The 16051-nt window shown below is 47.3% G+C and overlaps 28 non-coding genes across 28 annotated transcripts; all 28 read right to left on the bottom strand.

The window, feature by feature from the left end:
• Nucleotides 1-740: 740 nt before the first annotated feature.
• Nucleotides 741-852, bottom strand: TRNAL-CAA (transfer RNA leucine (anticodon CAA)). The gene is made up of 2 exons: nucleotides 815-852; nucleotides 741-786 (listed from the first exon to the last, which is right to left on the bottom strand). It is a non-coding gene; the product is annotated as a tRNA-Leu (tRNA).
• A 295-nt stretch (nucleotides 853-1147) lies between these two features.
• TRNAV-AAC (transfer RNA valine (anticodon AAC)) lies at nucleotides 1148-1220 on the bottom strand. The gene has a single exon. It is a non-coding gene; the product is annotated as a tRNA-Val (tRNA).
• A 385-nt stretch (nucleotides 1221-1605) lies between these two features.
• Nucleotides 1606-1677, bottom strand: TRNAP-AGG (transfer RNA proline (anticodon AGG)). Its single transcript has one exon. It is a non-coding gene; the product is annotated as a tRNA-Pro (tRNA).
• Nucleotides 1678-2111: 434 nt separating this feature from the next.
• TRNAV-UAC (transfer RNA valine (anticodon UAC)) lies at nucleotides 2112-2184 on the bottom strand. The gene has a single exon. It is a non-coding gene; the product is annotated as a tRNA-Val (tRNA).
• Nucleotides 2185-2568: 384 nt separating this feature from the next.
• On the bottom strand, nucleotides 2569-2640 carry TRNAP-CGG (transfer RNA proline (anticodon CGG)). The gene has a single exon. It is a non-coding gene; the product is annotated as a tRNA-Pro (tRNA).
• Nucleotides 2641-3580: 940 nt separating this feature from the next.
• On the bottom strand, nucleotides 3581-3692 carry TRNAL-CAA (transfer RNA leucine (anticodon CAA)). Its single transcript has 2 exons — nucleotides 3655-3692; nucleotides 3581-3626 (listed from the first exon to the last, which is right to left on the bottom strand). It is a non-coding gene; the product is annotated as a tRNA-Leu (tRNA).
• A 296-nt stretch (nucleotides 3693-3988) lies between these two features.
• TRNAV-AAC (transfer RNA valine (anticodon AAC)) lies at nucleotides 3989-4061 on the bottom strand. Its single transcript has one exon. It is a non-coding gene; the product is annotated as a tRNA-Val (tRNA).
• Nucleotides 4062-4447: 386 nt separating this feature from the next.
• TRNAP-AGG (transfer RNA proline (anticodon AGG)) lies at nucleotides 4448-4519 on the bottom strand. Its single transcript has one exon. It is a non-coding gene; the product is annotated as a tRNA-Pro (tRNA).
• Nucleotides 4520-4953: 434 nt separating this feature from the next.
• On the bottom strand, nucleotides 4954-5026 carry TRNAV-UAC (transfer RNA valine (anticodon UAC)). The gene has a single exon. It is a non-coding gene; the product is annotated as a tRNA-Val (tRNA).
• Nucleotides 5027-5410: 384 nt separating this feature from the next.
• TRNAP-CGG (transfer RNA proline (anticodon CGG)) lies at nucleotides 5411-5482 on the bottom strand. Its single transcript has one exon. It is a non-coding gene; the product is annotated as a tRNA-Pro (tRNA).
• Nucleotides 5483-6411: 929 nt separating this feature from the next.
• On the bottom strand, nucleotides 6412-6523 carry TRNAL-CAA (transfer RNA leucine (anticodon CAA)). Its single transcript has 2 exons — nucleotides 6486-6523; nucleotides 6412-6457 (listed from the first exon to the last, which is right to left on the bottom strand). It is a non-coding gene; the product is annotated as a tRNA-Leu (tRNA).
• Nucleotides 6524-6819: 296 nt separating this feature from the next.
• Nucleotides 6820-6892, bottom strand: TRNAV-AAC (transfer RNA valine (anticodon AAC)). Its single transcript has one exon. It is a non-coding gene; the product is annotated as a tRNA-Val (tRNA).
• A 386-nt stretch (nucleotides 6893-7278) lies between these two features.
• Nucleotides 7279-7350, bottom strand: TRNAP-AGG (transfer RNA proline (anticodon AGG)). Its single transcript has one exon. It is a non-coding gene; the product is annotated as a tRNA-Pro (tRNA).
• A 434-nt stretch (nucleotides 7351-7784) lies between these two features.
• On the bottom strand, nucleotides 7785-7857 carry TRNAV-UAC (transfer RNA valine (anticodon UAC)). The gene has a single exon. It is a non-coding gene; the product is annotated as a tRNA-Val (tRNA).
• A 384-nt stretch (nucleotides 7858-8241) lies between these two features.
• Nucleotides 8242-8313, bottom strand: TRNAP-CGG (transfer RNA proline (anticodon CGG)). Its single transcript has one exon. It is a non-coding gene; the product is annotated as a tRNA-Pro (tRNA).
• A 940-nt stretch (nucleotides 8314-9253) lies between these two features.
• On the bottom strand, nucleotides 9254-9365 carry TRNAL-CAA (transfer RNA leucine (anticodon CAA)). Its single transcript has 2 exons — nucleotides 9328-9365; nucleotides 9254-9299 (listed from the first exon to the last, which is right to left on the bottom strand). It is a non-coding gene; the product is annotated as a tRNA-Leu (tRNA).
• Nucleotides 9366-9660: 295 nt separating this feature from the next.
• On the bottom strand, nucleotides 9661-9733 carry TRNAV-AAC (transfer RNA valine (anticodon AAC)). Its single transcript has one exon. It is a non-coding gene; the product is annotated as a tRNA-Val (tRNA).
• Nucleotides 9734-10118: 385 nt separating this feature from the next.
• TRNAP-AGG (transfer RNA proline (anticodon AGG)) lies at nucleotides 10119-10190 on the bottom strand. Its single transcript has one exon. It is a non-coding gene; the product is annotated as a tRNA-Pro (tRNA).
• Nucleotides 10191-10624: 434 nt separating this feature from the next.
• TRNAV-UAC (transfer RNA valine (anticodon UAC)) lies at nucleotides 10625-10697 on the bottom strand. Its single transcript has one exon. It is a non-coding gene; the product is annotated as a tRNA-Val (tRNA).
• A 384-nt stretch (nucleotides 10698-11081) lies between these two features.
• Nucleotides 11082-11153, bottom strand: TRNAP-CGG (transfer RNA proline (anticodon CGG)). The gene has a single exon. It is a non-coding gene; the product is annotated as a tRNA-Pro (tRNA).
• Nucleotides 11154-12093: 940 nt separating this feature from the next.
• TRNAL-CAA (transfer RNA leucine (anticodon CAA)) lies at nucleotides 12094-12205 on the bottom strand. The gene is made up of 2 exons: nucleotides 12168-12205; nucleotides 12094-12139 (listed from the first exon to the last, which is right to left on the bottom strand). It is a non-coding gene; the product is annotated as a tRNA-Leu (tRNA).
• A 296-nt stretch (nucleotides 12206-12501) lies between these two features.
• TRNAV-AAC (transfer RNA valine (anticodon AAC)) lies at nucleotides 12502-12574 on the bottom strand. The gene has a single exon. It is a non-coding gene; the product is annotated as a tRNA-Val (tRNA).
• Nucleotides 12575-12960: 386 nt separating this feature from the next.
• Nucleotides 12961-13032, bottom strand: TRNAP-AGG (transfer RNA proline (anticodon AGG)). The gene has a single exon. It is a non-coding gene; the product is annotated as a tRNA-Pro (tRNA).
• Nucleotides 13033-13466: 434 nt separating this feature from the next.
• On the bottom strand, nucleotides 13467-13539 carry TRNAV-UAC (transfer RNA valine (anticodon UAC)). Its single transcript has one exon. It is a non-coding gene; the product is annotated as a tRNA-Val (tRNA).
• Nucleotides 13540-13923: 384 nt separating this feature from the next.
• TRNAP-CGG (transfer RNA proline (anticodon CGG)) lies at nucleotides 13924-13995 on the bottom strand. The gene has a single exon. It is a non-coding gene; the product is annotated as a tRNA-Pro (tRNA).
• A 940-nt stretch (nucleotides 13996-14935) lies between these two features.
• TRNAL-CAA (transfer RNA leucine (anticodon CAA)) lies at nucleotides 14936-15047 on the bottom strand. Its single transcript has 2 exons — nucleotides 15010-15047; nucleotides 14936-14981 (listed from the first exon to the last, which is right to left on the bottom strand). It is a non-coding gene; the product is annotated as a tRNA-Leu (tRNA).
• A 295-nt stretch (nucleotides 15048-15342) lies between these two features.
• On the bottom strand, nucleotides 15343-15415 carry TRNAV-AAC (transfer RNA valine (anticodon AAC)). The gene has a single exon. It is a non-coding gene; the product is annotated as a tRNA-Val (tRNA).
• A 385-nt stretch (nucleotides 15416-15800) lies between these two features.
• On the bottom strand, nucleotides 15801-15872 carry TRNAP-AGG (transfer RNA proline (anticodon AGG)). The gene has a single exon. It is a non-coding gene; the product is annotated as a tRNA-Pro (tRNA).
• Between the last annotated feature and the right edge of the window lie 179 nt (nucleotides 15873-16051).

Raw genomic sequence — 16051 nt, 5'->3', positions numbered from 1 at the left:
AGCACTTTCTGGCAATTGTTCTCCTCTGCAAGTCCTGGACCCTTGCCCCATAGACTTCCACACCAGAAGCAATGAAGGGCCCACCATTTCCTGCGCCTGAGAAAGAGGGGTTTGATATTTGGATTCAAACGCGCTCGCTCAGCGCTCGATCAGGCTCAATCAGGCGAGATTTATATGAGTGGCTCACAGGCCTGAAACATTCACCTGGGAGACCCAGAGTGGCTGACTTCTCAGTATAGCCATTGTTGGGCGAGTCACCTCCTTTCCTCCTGCCTCAATCTAGAATTGGCTGCAAATCATAAGAGAGAGTGCAATGCCCGTGTGCAGTGCCTACTCCCAGCTACCTCTCTGTCTTCCTTATGTAAATTAGAATTTGCAAGGGGGGACCAATGGCATTCTGCTCCTCCCACATAACCAGGAAGCCCTGTTGAACATGTCTGCCTGTGTTTTTGCAGGGACAGTGCCTTCTCTGCCCAAAAGGTGGCAGGAGAGCCTCACAACAAATGATGGGATCAACTGCTCAGTTAGAAACCCAGCAAGGCAGTTACTGTGATGGAGTGCAAATTTAATGGAAGGTGTGCCTGAGGTGTCATTTCCAGAAATCCATGGAATTGTGATTGAGGGCCCAGCCTGATTGTTGGTGGATTTCTCTTCACATGCTACAGGTTCCTGCAAAGATTGTGGTGTTTGCCGGGAACGCACTGCAAAAAACAGGAAGATTTACGGGTGTAAAAGGGACCTGTCAGAAGTGGGATTTGAACCCACGCCTCCATGAGGAGACCAGAAGGCTCAGCTACACTGAAGATCAAGCTCTCTTGAGTCTGGCGCCTTAGACCACTCGGCCATCCTGACGGCTCATGAGGGGGGCTTAGGTCTAACTCTTTTATCTGCACCTGCCAATGTTTCCACTTACAACCTTCACAGCAATGTCACAGGTGTAAAGGCCCCAACAATACAACATAGCTTAAACAAAATAAAAATAGGCACAAGAACGACCCCCAGATGACGGATGCAGATAACTTTGTTTCGTCTTGCAAAGGTAAAGAAAGTTTCCCACGGCTCACTGTGTTCAAAGACCACCTCTTCTTAAACTTGCATTCAGATAATAAGGTTTTAGAGTGTGCACATAAAAGCAGCCAACGCTCAGTGTTTCTGCCCGGTCTCGAACCGGGGACCTTTCGCGTGTTAGGCAAACGTGATGACCACTACACTACAGAAACGACCTTGCTGCTTGCTACTGTTAAAGCAAAGTTCCTCTCAAGGCTTCACCCTACTTCTATTCTGCTGTATCAGCAGCGGCTCAGAATGTGCAGAACAAGTGTGAAAACCTCAGAGATATCATCCAACATGCTTGCAATTAGACGTATTCAAAATTTACTTGTGCAGGCATCGACAGACAAATATCTGATGCCTAAATGTCTGCGAGTACAGCTTGGGAAAGCATCACCTGGGACACACTGAGACTAAGCAGGTAGGCAGAAAAAGCACGGTGATCCATTTTTCTTCTGAGGTTAGGAATATGTTGCGCAACAATGCACCGAGTATTACTAGAAATAGTCAGGCATAGTGCATTTTTAGTACGATTTGTATGTTTAGCTCTAAAAAGGGCTCGTCTGGGATTTGAACCCGGGACCTCTCGCACCCTAAGCGAGAATCATACCCCTAGACCAACGAGCCACGCAAGAGTCACCTCTGACACGGCTCCAGGGGTTAGTGGCAGCTAGTCGGTGAATGCTTCACCCAAAGCAAGCAACTGCACATGTTGCTCTCTTCTGCAATATGATTGCTGTCTTTTCCATGGCCGTCATCAAACAAGAAATTAAAAAGCCTCTGTCCTTCAGACAGTTTGTTTTCTCTAAGTGTCTGCTTGCGGTGAGGACGAGAAAAGCATTTCTGCTCTCATTCCTTGCTTTCATGAAGTAGGCCCACCCTTCAGAGCAAAGGGCGAGCAAGCGAATGGCGCAAGCTATCGTCACTTCTCTTTTCGAGCTGTCACTGAGATCCCTGGAGCACACTACGTCAGGTTGGTGAGGGATAGACAGCCTCTATTATCTCAGCTTTCCTATAAAGTCAGCCAGTAAAGGCAAACACTGTTAAAAACGGCAAACCGCTGTTTCTGCCCAGTCTCGAACCAGGGACCTTTCGCGTGTAAGGCGAACGTGATAACCACTACACTACAGAAACAGACACTAACTCAGGAATCTTGTTGGCATGTATTGGGCTGGAATGCACAGACTAAGGGCCAATGTCCTTGAAGCTCAAAGTTGGGCTCTCCTTACCCGGTCTCTATTTCTTTGGAAGACAGGAATGAGGACCACTTTTATTCCAAGAGGCGATTTTGAAACCATATCCTGAAATTACACTAGAAAAACACTATGCATGTAATGTTCCTACCATGCTGGTCTGGCCCAGAAAAGCAGTTGCAAAGAAGTCCTGCACTCCTTTATCCCGCCACAAGTGGAAAATAGCGTGCAGGGTAAGGAACTTTCTCGACATACACAGCGTCTTATAGCATTGAAAAGAAGAAATGCTCCTATATTACAAGCATCCTGAAAATGTCCACAGCATGGGCTCGTCCGGGATTTGAACCCGGGACCTCTCGCACCCGAAGCGAGAATCATACCCCTAGACCAATGAGCCTGAGTGGCCAGGAGACATTTTGAACAATTTCTGAAGCGTCTTTCAGAAAAAAAGCAGGGCTATTTGGCTAGTCTCCCTCTAAGTGAGCCTCACAACGTCATGTTTTCTCTCAAGTTGTTGTTTTTTCACTCTAGCAAGAAAGGGGGCAGCCAATCTCCTATCAGCCAGTGAGCAGAAAAAAGGCACAGATGAGAACAGCAAGCACTTTCTGGCAATTGTTCTCCTCTGCAAGTCCTGGACCCTTGCCCCATAGACTTCCACACCAGAAGCAATGAAGGGCCCACCATTTCCTGCGCCTGAGAAAGAGGGGTTTGATATTTGGATTCAAACGCGCTCGCTCATCGCTCGATCAGGCTCGATCAGGCGAGATTTATATGAGTGGCTCACAGGCCTGAAACACTCACCTGGGAGACCCAGAGTGGCTGACTTCTCAGTATAGCCATTGTTGGGCGAGTCACCTCCTTTCCTCCTGCCTCAATCTAGAATTGGCTGCAAATCATAAGAGAGAGTGCAATGCCCGTGTGCAGTGCCTACTCCCAGCTACCTCTCTGTCTTCCTTATGTAAATTAGAATTTGCAAGGGGGGACCAATGGCATTCTGCTCCTCCCACATAACCAGGAAGCCCTGTTGAACATGTCTGCCTGTGTTTTTGCAGGGACAGTGCCTTCTCTGCCCAAAAGGTGGCAGGAGAGCCTCACAACAAATGATGGGATCAACTGCTCAGTTAGAAACCCAGCATGGCAGTTACTGTGATGGAGTGCAAATTTAATGGAAGGTGTGCCTGAGGTGTCATTTCCAGAAATCCATGGAATTGTGATTAAGGGCCCAGCCTGATTGTTGGTGGATTTCTCTTCACATGCTACAGGTTCCTGCCAAGATTGTGGTGTTTGCCGGGAACGCACTGCAAAAAACAGGAAGATTTACGGGTGTAAAAGGGACCTGTCAGAAGTGGGATTTGAACCCACGCCTCCATGAGGAGACCAGAAGGCTCAGCTACACTGAAGATCAAGCTCTCTTGAGTCTGGCGCCTTAGACCACTCGGCCATCCTGACGGCTCATGAGGGGGGGCTTAGGTCTAACTCTTCTATCTGCACCTGCCAATGTTTCCACTTACAACCTTCACAGCAATGTCACAGGTGTAAAGGCCCCAACAATACAACATAGCTTAAACAAAATAAAAATAGGCACAAGAACGACCCCCAGATGATGGATGCAGATAACTTTGTTTCGTCTTGCAAAGGTAAAGAAAGTTTCCCACGGCTCACTGTGTTCAAAGACCACCTCTTCTTAAACTTGCATTCAGATAATAAGGTTTTAGAGTGTGCACATAAAAGCAGCCAACGCTCAGTGTTTCTGCCCGGTCTCGAACCGGGGACCTTTCGCGTGTTAGGCGAACGTGATGACCACTACACTACAGAAACGACCTTGCTGCTTGCTACTGTTAAAGCAAAGTTCCTCTCAAGGCTTCACCCTACTTCTATTCTGCTGTATCAGCAGCGGCTCAGAATGTGCAGAACAAGTGTGAAAACCTCAGAGATATCATCCAACATGCTTGCAATTAGACGTATTCAAAATTTACTTGTGCAGGCATCGACAGACAAATATCTGATGCCTAAATGTCTGCGAGTACAGCTTGGGAAAGCATCACCTGGGACACACTGAGACTAAGCAGGTAGGCAGAAAAAGCACGGTGATCCATTTTTCTACTGAGGTTAGGAATATGTTAAGCAAAAAATCAACCGAGTATTACTAGAAATAGTCAGGCATAGTGCATTTTTAGTACGATTTGTATGTTTAGCTCTAAAAAGGGCTCGTCCGGGATTTGAACCCGGGACCTCTCGCACCCTAAGCGAGAATCATACCCCTAGACCAACGAGCCACGCAAGAGTCACCTCTGACATGGCTCCAGGGGTTAGTGGCAGCTAGTCGGTGAATGCTTCACCCAAAGCAAGCAACTGCACATGTTGCTCTCTTCTGCAATATGATTGCTGTCTTTTCCATGGCCGTCATCAAACAAGAAATTAAAAAGCCTCTGTCCTTCAGACAGTTTGTTTTCTCTAAGTGTCTGCTTGCGGTGAGGACAAGAAAAGCATTTCTGCTCTCATTCCTTGCTTTCATGAAGTAGGCCCACCCTTCAGAGCAAAGGGCGAGCAAGCGAATGGCGCAAGCTATCGTCACTTCTCTTTTCGAGCTGTCACTGAGATCCCTGGAGCACACTACGTCAGGTTGGTGAGGGATAGACAGCCTCTATTATCTCAGCTTTCCTATAAAGTCAGCCAGTAAAGGCAAACACTGTTAAAAACAGCAAACCGCTGTTTCTGCCCGGTCTCGAACCAGGGACATTTCGCGTGTAAGGCGAACGTGATAACCACTACACTACAGAAACAGACACTAACTCAGGAATCTTGTTGGCATGTATTGGGCTGGAATGCACAGACTAAGGGCCAATGTCCTTGAAGCTCAAAGTTGGGCTCTCCTTACCCGGTCTCTATTTCTTTGGAAGACAGGAATGAGGACCACTTTTATTCCAAGAGGCGATTTTGAAACCATATCCTGAAATTACACTAGAAAAACACTATGCATGTAATGTTCCTACCATGCTGGTCTGGCCCAGAAAAGCAGTTGCAAAGAAGTCCTGCACTCCTTTATCCCGCCACAAGTGGAAAATAGCGTGCAGGGTAAGGAACTTTCTCGACATACACAGCGTCTTATAGCATTGAAAAGAAGAAATGCTCCTATATTACAAGCATCCTGAAAATGTCCACAGCATGGGCTCGTCCGGGATTTGAACCCAGGACCTCTCGCACCCGAAGCGAGAATCATACCCCTAGACCAACGAGCCTGAGTGGCCAGGAGACATTTTGAACAATTTCTGAAGCGTCTTTCAGAAAAAAAGCAGGGCTATTTGGCTAGTCTCCCTCTAAGTGAGCCTCACAACGTCATGTTTTCTCTCAAGTTGTTGTTTTTTCACTCTAGCAAGAAAGGGGGCAGCCAATCTCCTATCAGCCAGTGAGCAGAAAAAAGGCACAGATGAGAACAGCAAGCACTTTCTGGCAATTGTTCTCCTCTGCAAGTCCTGGACCCTTGCCCCATAGACTTCCACACCAGAAGCAATGAAGGGCCCACCATTTCCTGCGCCTGAGAAAGAGGGGTTTGATATTTGGATTCAAACGCGCTCGATCAGGCTCAATCAGGCGAGATTTATATGAGTGGCTCACAGGCCTGAAACACTCACCTGGGAGACCCAGAGTGGCTGACTTCTCAGTATAGCCATTGTTGGGCGAGTCACCTCCTTTCCTCCTGCCTCAATCTAGAATTGGCTGCAAATCATAAGAGAGAGTGCAATGCCCGTGTGCAGTGCCTACTCCCAGCTACCTCTCTGTCTTCCTTATGTAAATTAGAATTTGCAAGGGGGGACCAATGGCATTCTGCTCCTCCCACATAACCAGGAAGCCCTGTTGAACATGTCTGCCTGTGTTTTTGCAGGGACAGTGCCTTCTCTGCCCAAAAGGTGGCAGGAGAGCCTCACAACAAATGATGGGATCAACTGCTCAGTTAGAAACCCAGCATGGCAGTTACTGTGATGGAGTGCAAATTTAATGGAAGGTGTGCCTGAGGTGTCATTTCCAGAAATCCATGGAATTGTGATTAAGGGCCCAGCCTGATTGTTGGTGGATTTCTCTTCACATGCTACAGGTTCCTGCAAAGATTGTGGTGTTTGCCGGGAACGCACTGCAAAAAACAGGAAGATTTACGGGTGTAAAAGGGACCTGTCAGAAGTGGGATTTGAACCCACGCCTCCATGAGGAGACCAGAAGGCTCAGCTACACTGAAGATCAAGCTCTCTTGAGTCTGGCGCCTTAGACCACTCGGCCATCCTGACGGCTCATGAGGGGGGGCTTAGGTCTAACTCTTCTATCTGCACCTGCCAATGTTTCCACTTACAACCTTCACAGCAATGTCACAGGTGTAAAGGCCCCAACAATACAACATAGCTTAAACAAAATAAAAATAGGCACAAGAACGACCCCCAGATGATGGATGCAGATAACTTTGTTTCGTCTTGCAAAGGTAAAGAAAGTTTCCCACGGCTCACTGTGTTCAAAGACCACCTCTTCTTAAACTTGCATTCAGATAATAAGGTTTTAGAGTGTGCACATAAAAGCAGCCAACGCTCAGTGTTTCTGCCCGGTCTCGAACCGGGGACCTTTCGCGTGTTAGGCAAACGTGATGACCACTACACTACAGAAACGACCTTGCTGCTTGCTACTGTTAAAGCAAAGTTCCTCTCAAGGCTTCACCCTACTTCTATTCTGCTGTATCAGCAGCGGCTCAGAATGTGCAGAACAAGTGTGAAAACCTCAGAGATATCATCCAACATGCTTGCAATTAGACGTATTCAAAATTTACTTGTGCAGGCATCGACAGACAAATATCTGATGCCTAAATGTCTGCGAGTACAGCTTGGGAAAGCATCACCTGGGACACACTGAGACTAAGCAGGTAGGCAGAAAAAGCACGGTGATCCATTTTTCTACTGAGGTTAGGAATATGTTAAGCAAAAAATCAACCGAGTATTACTAGAAATAGTCAGGCATAGTGCATTTTTAGTACGATTTGTATGTTTAGCTCTAAAAAGGGCTCGTCCGGGATTTGAACCCGGGACCTCTCGCACCCTAAGCGAGAATCATACCCCTAGACCAACGAGCCACGCAAGAGTCACCTCTGACATGGCTCCAGGGGTTAGTGGCAGCTAGTCGGTGAATGCTTCACCCAAAGCAAGCAACTGCACATGTTGCTCTCTTCTGCAATATGATTGCTGTCTTTTCCATGGCCGTCATCAAACAAGAAATTAAAAAGCCTCTGTCCTTCAGACAGTTTGTTTTCTCTAAGTGTCTGCTTGCGGTGAGGACAAGAAAAGCATTTCTGCTCTCATTCCTTGCTTTCATGAAGTAGGCCCACCCTTCAGAGCAAAGGGCGAGCAAGCGAATGGCGCAAGCTATCGTCACTTCTCTTTTCGAGCTGTCACTGAGATCCCTGGAGCACACTACGTCAGGTTGGTGAGGGATAGACAGCCTCTATTATCTCAGCTTTCCTATAAAGTCAGCCAGTAAAGGCAAACACTGTTAAAAACAGCAAACCGCTGTTTCTGCCCGGTCTCGAACCAGGGACATTTCGCGTGTAAGGCGAACGTGATAACCACTACACTACAGAAACAGACACTAACTCAGGAATCTTGTTGGCATGTATTGGGCTGGAATGCACAGACTAAGGGCCAATGTCCTTGAAGCTCAAAGTTGGGCTCTCCTTACCCGGTCTCTATTTCTTTGGAAGACAGGAATGAGGACCACTTTTATTCCAAGAGGCGATTTTGAAACCATATCCTGAAATTACACTAGAAAAACACTATGCATGTAATGTTCCTACCATGCTGGTCTGGCCCAGAAAAGCAGTTGCAAAGAAGTCCTGCACTCCTTTATCCCGCCACAAGTGGAAAATAGCGTGCAGGGTAAGGAACTTTCTCGACATACACAGCGTCTTATAGCATTGAAAAGAAGAAATGCTCCTATATTACAAGCATCCTGAAAATGTCCACAGCATGGGCTCGTCCGGGATTTGAACCCAGGACCTCTCGCACCCGAAGCGAGAATCATACCCCTAGACCAACGAGCCTGAGTGGCCAGGAGACATTTTGAACAATTTCTGAAGCGTCTTTCAGAAAAAAAGCAGGGCTATTTGGCTAGTCTCCCTCTAAGTGAGCCTCACAACGTCATGTTTTCTCTCAAGTTGTTGTTTTTTCACTCTAGCAAGAAAGGGGGCAGCCAATCTCCTATCAGCCAGTGAGCAGAAAAAAGGCACAGATGAGAACAGCAAGCACTTTCTGGCAATTGTTCTCCTCTGCAAGTCCTGGACCCTTGCCCCATAGACTTCCACACCAGAAGCAATGAAGGGCCCACCATTTCCTGCGCCTGAGAAAGAGGGGTTTGATATTTGGATTCAAACGCGCTCGCTCAGCGCTCGATCAGGCTCAATCAGGCGAGATTTATATGAGTGGCTCACAGGCCTGAAACATTCACCTGGGAGACCCAGAGTGGCTGACTTCTCAGTATAGCCATTGTTGGGCGAGTCACCTCCTTTCCTCCTGCCTCAATCTAGAATTGGCTGCAAATCATAAGAGAGAGTGCAATGCCCGTGTGCAGTGCCTACTCCCAGCTACCTCTCTGTCTTCCTTATGTAAATTAGAATTTGCAAGGGGGGACCAATGGCATTCTGCTCCTCCCACATAACCAGGAAGCCCTGTTGAACATGTCTGCCTGTGTTTTTGCAGGGACAGTGCCTTCTCTGCCCAAAAGGTGGCAGGAGAGCCTCACAACAAATGATGGGATCAACTGCTCAGTTAGAAACCCAGCAAGGCAGTTACTGTGATGGAGTGCAAATTTAATGGAAGGTGTGCCTGAGGTGTCATTTCCAGAAATCCATGGAATTGTGATTGAGGGCCCAGCCTGATTGTTGGTGGATTTCTCTTCACATGCTACAGGTTCCTGCAAAGATTGTGGTGTTTGCCGGGAACGCACTGCAAAAAACAGGAAGATTTACGGGTGTAAAAGGGACCTGTCAGAAGTGGGATTTGAACCCACGCCTCCATGAGGAGACCAGAAGGCTCAGCTACACTGAAGATCAAGCTCTCTTGAGTCTGGCGCCTTAGACCACTCGGCCATCCTGACGGCTCATGAGGGGGGCTTAGGTCTAACTCTTTTATCTGCACCTGCCAATGTTTCCACTTACAACCTTCACAGCAATGTCACAGGTGTAAAGGCCCCAACAATACAACATAGCTTAAACAAAATAAAAATAGGCACAAGAACGACCCCCAGATGACGGATGCAGATAACTTTGTTTCGTCTTGCAAAGGTAAAGAAAGTTTCCCACGGCTCACTGTGTTCAAAGACCACCTCTTCTTAAACTTGCATTCAGATAATAAGGTTTTAGAGTGTGCACATAAAAGCAGCCAACGCTCAGTGTTTCTGCCCGGTCTCGAACCGGGGACCTTTCGCGTGTTAGGCAAACGTGATGACCACTACACTACAGAAACGACCTTGCTGCTTGCTACTGTTAAAGCAAAGTTCCTCTCAAGGCTTCACCCTACTTCTATTCTGCTGTATCAGCAGCGGCTCAGAATGTGCAGAACAAGTGTGAAAACCTCAGAGATATCATCCAACATGCTTGCAATTAGACGTATTCAAAATTTACTTGTGCAGGCATCGACAGACAAATATCTGATGCCTAAATGTCTGCGAGTACAGCTTGGGAAAGCATCACCTGGGACACACTGAGACTAAGCAGGTAGGCAGAAAAAGCACGGTGATCCATTTTTCTTCTGAGGTTAGGAATATGTTGCGCAACAATGCACCGAGTATTACTAGAAATAGTCAGGCATAGTGCATTTTTAGTACGATTTGTATGTTTAGCTCTAAAAAGGGCTCGTCTGGGATTTGAACCCGGGACCTCTCGCACCCTAAGCGAGAATCATACCCCTAGACCAACGAGCCACGCAAGAGTCACCTCTGACACGGCTCCAGGGGTTAGTGGCAGCTAGTCGGTGAATGCTTCACCCAAAGCAAGCAACTGCACATGTTGCTCTCTTCTGCAATATGATTGCTGTCTTTTCCATGGCCGTCATCAAACAAGAAATTAAAAAGCCTCTGTCCTTCAGACAGTTTGTTTTCTCTAAGTGTCTGCTTGCGGTGAGGACGAGAAAAGCATTTCTGCTCTCATTCCTTGCTTTCATGAAGTAGGCCCACCCTTCAGAGCAAAGGGCGAGCAAGCGAATGGCGCAAGCTATCGTCACTTCTCTTTTCGAGCTGTCACTGAGATCCCTGGAGCACACTACGTCAGGTTGGTGAGGGATAGACAGCCTCTATTATCTCAGCTTTCCTATAAAGTCAGCCAGTAAAGGCAAACACTGTTAAAAACGGCAAACCGCTGTTTCTGCCCAGTCTCGAACCAGGGACCTTTCGCGTGTAAGGCGAACGTGATAACCACTACACTACAGAAACAGACACTAACTCAGGAATCTTGTTGGCATGTATTGGGCTGGAATGCACAGACTAAGGGCCAATGTCCTTGAAGCTCAAAGTTGGGCTCTCCTTACCCGGTCTCTATTTCTTTGGAAGACAGGAATGAGGACCACTTTTATTCCAAGAGGCGATTTTGAAACCATATCCTGAAATTACACTAGAAAAACACTATGCATGTAATGTTCCTACCATGCTGGTCTGGCCCAGAAAAGCAGTTGCAAAGAAGTCCTGCACTCCTTTATCCCGCCACAAGTGGAAAATAGCGTGCAGGGTAAGGAACTTTCTCGACATACACAGCGTCTTATAGCATTGAAAAGAAGAAATGCTCCTATATTACAAGCATCCTGAAAATGTCCACAGCATGGGCTCGTCCGGGATTTGAACCCGGGACCTCTCGCACCCGAAGCGAGAATCATACCCCTAGACCAATGAGCCTGAGTGGCCAGGAGACATTTTGAACAATTTCTGAAGCGTCTTTCAGAAAAAAAGCAGGGCTATTTGGCTAGTCTCCCTCTAAGTGAGCCTCACAACGTCATGTTTTCTCTCAAGTTGTTGTTTTTTCACTCTAGCAAGAAAGGGGGCAGCCAATCTCCTATCAGCCAGTGAGCAGAAAAAAGGCACAGATGAGAACAGCAAGCACTTTCTGGCAATTGTTCTCCTCTGCAAGTCCTGGACCCTTGCCCCATAGACTTCCACACCAGAAGCAATGAAGGGCCCACCATTTCCTGCGCCTGAGAAAGAGGGGTTTGATATTTGGATTCAAACGCGCTCGCTCATCGCTCGATCAGGCTCGATCAGGCGAGATTTATATGAGTGGCTCACAGGCCTGAAACACTCACCTGGGAGACCCAGAGTGGCTGACTTCTCAGTATAGCCATTGTTGGGCGAGTCACCTCCTTTCCTCCTGCCTCAATCTAGAATTGGCTGCAAATCATAAGAGAGAGTGCAATGCCCGTGTGCAGTGCCTACTCCCAGCTACCTCTCTGTCTTCCTTATGTAAATTAGAATTTGCAAGGGGGGACCAATGGCATTCTGCTCCTCCCACATAACCAGGAAGCCCTGTTGAACATGTCTGCCTGTGTTTTTGCAGGGACAGTGCCTTCTCTGCCCAAAAGGTGGCAGGAGAGCCTCACAACAAATGATGGGATCAACTGCTCAGTTAGAAACCCAGCATGGCAGTTACTGTGATGGAGTGCAAATTTAATGGAAGGTGTGCCTGAGGTGTCATTTCCAGAAATCCATGGAATTGTGATTAAGGGCCCAGCCTGATTGTTGGTGGATTTCTCTTCACATGCTACAGGTTCCTGCCAAGATTGTGGTGTTTGCCGGGAACGCACTGCAAAAAACAGGAAGATTTACGGGTGTAAAAGGGACCTGTCAGAAGTGGGATTTGAACCCACGCCTCCATGAGGAGACCAGAAGGCTCAGCTACACTGAAGATCAAGCTCTCTTGAGTCTGGCGCCTTAGACCACTCGGCCATCCTGACGGCTCATGAGGGGGGGCTTAGGTCTAACTCTTCTATCTGCACCTGCCAATGTTTCCACTTACAACCTTCACAGCAATGTCACAGGTGTAAAGGCCCCAACAATACAACATAGCTTAAACAAAATAAAAATAGGCACAAGAACGACCCCCAGATGATGGATGCAGATAACTTTGTTTCGTCTTGCAAAGGTAAAGAAAGTTTCCCACGGCTCACTGTGTTCAAAGACCACCTCTTCTTAAACTTGCATTCAGATAATAAGGTTTTAGAGTGTGCACATAAAAGCAGCCAACGCTCAGTGTTTCTGCCCGGTCTCGAACCGGGGACCTTTCGCGTGTTAGGCGAACGTGATGACCACTACACTACAGAAACGACCTTGCTGCTTGCTACTGTTAAAGCAAAGTTCCTCTCAAGGCTTCACCCTACTTCTATTCTGCTGTATCAGCAGCGGCTCAGAATGTGCAGAACAAGTGTGAAAACCTCAGAGATATCATCCAACATGCTTGCAATTAGACGTATTCAAAATTTACTTGTGCAGGCATCGACAGACAAATATCTGATGCCTAAATGTCTGCGAGTACAGCTTGGGAAAGCATCACCTGGGACACACTGAGACTAAGCAGGTAGGCAGAAAAAGCACGGTGATCCATTTTTCTACTGAGGTTAGGAATATGTTAAGCAAAAAATCAACCGAGTATTACTAGAAATAGTCAGGCATAGTGCATTTTTAGTACGATTTGTATGTTTAGCTCTAAAAAGGGCTCGTCCGGGATTTGAACCCGGGACCTCTCGCACCCTAAGCGAGAATCATACCCCTAGACCAACGAGCCACGCAAGAGTCACCTCTGACATGGCTCCAGGGGTTAGTGGCAGCTAGTCGGTGAATGCTTCACCCAAAGCAAGCAACTGCACATGTTGCTCTCTTCTGCAATATGATTGCTGTCTTTTCCATGGCCGTCATCAAACAAGAAATTAAAAAGCCTCTGTCCTTCAGACAGTTTGTTTTCTCTAAGTGTCTGCTTGCGGTGAGGACAAGAAAAGCATTTCTGCTCTCATTCCTTGCTTTCATGAAGTAGGCCCACCCTTCAGAGCAAAGGGCGAGCAAGCGAATGGCGCAAGCTATCGTCACTTCTCTTTTCGAGCTGTCACTGAGATCCCTGGAGCACACTACGTCAGGTTGGTGAGGGATAGACAGCCTCTATTATCTCAGCTTTCCTATAAAGTCAGCCAGTAAAGGCAAACACTGTTAAAAACAGCAAACCGCTGTTTCTGCCCGGTCTCGAACCAGGGACATTTCGCGTGTAAGGCGAACGTGATAACCACTACACTACAGAAACAGACACTAACTCAGGAATCTTGTTGGCATGTATTGGGCTGGAATGCACAGACTAAGGGCCAATGTCCTTGAAGCTCAAAGTTGGGCTCTCCTTACCCGGTCTCTATTTCTTTGGAAGACAGGAATGAGGACCACTTTTATTCCAAGAGGCGATTTTGAAACCATATCCTGAAATTACACTAGAAAAACACTATGCATGTAATGTTCCTACCATGCTGGTCTGGCCCAGAAAAGCAGTTGCAAAGAAGTCCTGCACTCCTTTATCCCGCCACAAGTGGAAAATAGCGTGCAGGGTAAGGAACTTTCTCGACATACACAGCGTCTTATAGCATTGAAAAGAAGAAATGCTCCTATATTACAAGCATCCTGAAAATGTCCACAGCATGGGCTCGTCCGGGATTTGAACCCAGGACCTCTCGCACCCGAAGCGAGAATCATACCCCTAGACCAACGAGCCTGAGTGGCCAGGAGACATTTTGAACAATTTCTGAAGCGTCTTTCAGAAAAAAAGCAGGGCTATTTGGCTAGTCTCCCTCTAAGTGAGCCTCACAACGTCATGTTTTCTCTCAAGTTGTTGTTTTTTCACTCTAGCAAGAAAGGGGGCAGCCAATCTCCTATCAGCCAGTGAGCAGAAAAAAGGCACAGATGAGAACAGCAAGCACTTTCTGGCAATTGTTCTCCTCTGCAAGTCCTGGACCCTTGCCCCATAGACTTCCACACCAGAAGCAATGAAGGGCCCACCATTTCCTGCGCCTGAGAAAGAGGGGTTTGATATTTGGATTCAAACGCGCTCGCTCAGCGCTCGATCAGGCTCAATCAGGCGAGATTTATATGAGTGGCTCACAGGCCTGAAACACTCACCTGGGAGACCCAGAGTGGCTGACTTCTCAGTATAGCCATTGTTGGGCGAGTCACCTCCTTTCCTCCTGCCTCAATCTAGAATTGGCTGCAAATCATAAGAGAGAGTGCAATGCCCGTGTGCAGTGCCTACTCCCAGCTACCTCTCTGTCTTCCTTATGTAAATTAGAATTTGCAAGGGGGGACCAATGGCATTCTGCTCCTCCCACATAACCAGGAAGCCCTGTTGAACATGTCTGCCTGTGTTTTTGCAGGGACAGTGCCTTCTCTGCCCAAAAGGTGGCAGGAGAGCCTCACAACAAATGATGGGATCAACTGCTTAGTTAGAAACCCAGCATGGCAGTTACTGTGATGGAGTGCAAATTTAATGGAAGGTGTGCCTGAGGTGTCATTTCCAGAAATCCATGGAATTGTGATTGAGGGCCCAGCCTGATTGTTGGTGGATTTCTCTTCACATGCTACAGGTTCCTGCAAAGATTGTGGTGTTTGCCGGGAACGCACTGCAAAAAACAGGAAGATTTACGGGTGTAAAAGGGACCTGTCAGAAGTGGGATTTGAACCCACGCCTCCATGAGGAGACCAGAAGGCTCAGCTACACTGAAGATCAAGCTCTCTTGAGTCTGGCGCCTTAGACCACTCGGCCATCCTGACGGCTCATGAGGGGGGCTTAGGTCTAACTCTTCTATCTGCACCTGCCAATGTTTCCACTTACAACCTTCACAGCAATGTCACAGGTGTAAAGGCCCCAACAATACAACATAGCTTAAACAAAATAAAAATAGGCACAAGAACGACCCCCAGATGACGGATGCAGATAACTTTGTTTCGTCTTGCAAAGGTAAAGAAAGTTTCCCACGGCTCACTGTGTTCAAAGACCACCTCTTCTTAAACTTGCATTCAGATAATAAGGTTTTAGAGTGTGCACATAAAAGCAGCCAACGCTCAGTGTTTCTGCCCGGTCTCGAACCGGGGACCTTTCGCGTGTTAGGCAAACGTGATGACCACTACACTACAGAAACGACCTTGCTGCTTGCTACTGTTAAAGCAAAGTTCCTCTCAAGGCTTCACCCTACTTCTATTCTGCTGTATCAGCAGCGGCTCAGAATGTGCAGAACAAGTGTGAAAACCTCAGAGATATCATCCAACATGCTTGCAATTAGACGTATTCAAAATTTACTTGTGCAGGCATCGACAGACAAATATCTGATGCCTAAATGTCTGCGAGTACAGCTTGGGAAAGCATCACCTGGGACACACTGAGACTAAGCAGGTAGGCAGAAAAAGCACGGTGATCCATTTTTCTTCTGAGGTTAGGAATATGTTGCGCAACAATGCACCGAGTATTACTAGAAATAGTCAGGCATAGTGCATTTTTAGTACGATTTGTATGTTTAGCTCTAAAAAGGGCTCGTCTGGGATTTGAACCCGGGACCTCTCGCACCCTAAGCGAGAATCATACCCCTAGACCAACGAGCCACGCAAGAGTCACCTCTGACACGGCTCCAGGGGTTAGTGGCAGCTAGTCGGTGAATGCTTCACCCAAAGCAAGCAACTGCACATGTTGCTCTCTTCTGCAATATGATTGCTGTCTTTTCCATGGCCGTCATCAAACAAGAAATTAAAAAGCCTCTGTCCTTCAGACAGTTTGTTTTCTC

Source organism: Lissotriton helveticus, chromosome 10 (genome assembly GCF_964261635.1).
Source record: "Lissotriton helveticus chromosome 10, aLisHel1.1, whole genome shotgun sequence".
In the NCBI taxonomy this organism is placed as follows: Eukaryota; Metazoa; Chordata; class Amphibia; order Caudata; family Salamandridae; genus Lissotriton; species Lissotriton helveticus.
Note: the sequence above shows the minus strand (reverse complement) of the source record. Positions and strands in the feature narration are given on the sequence as shown.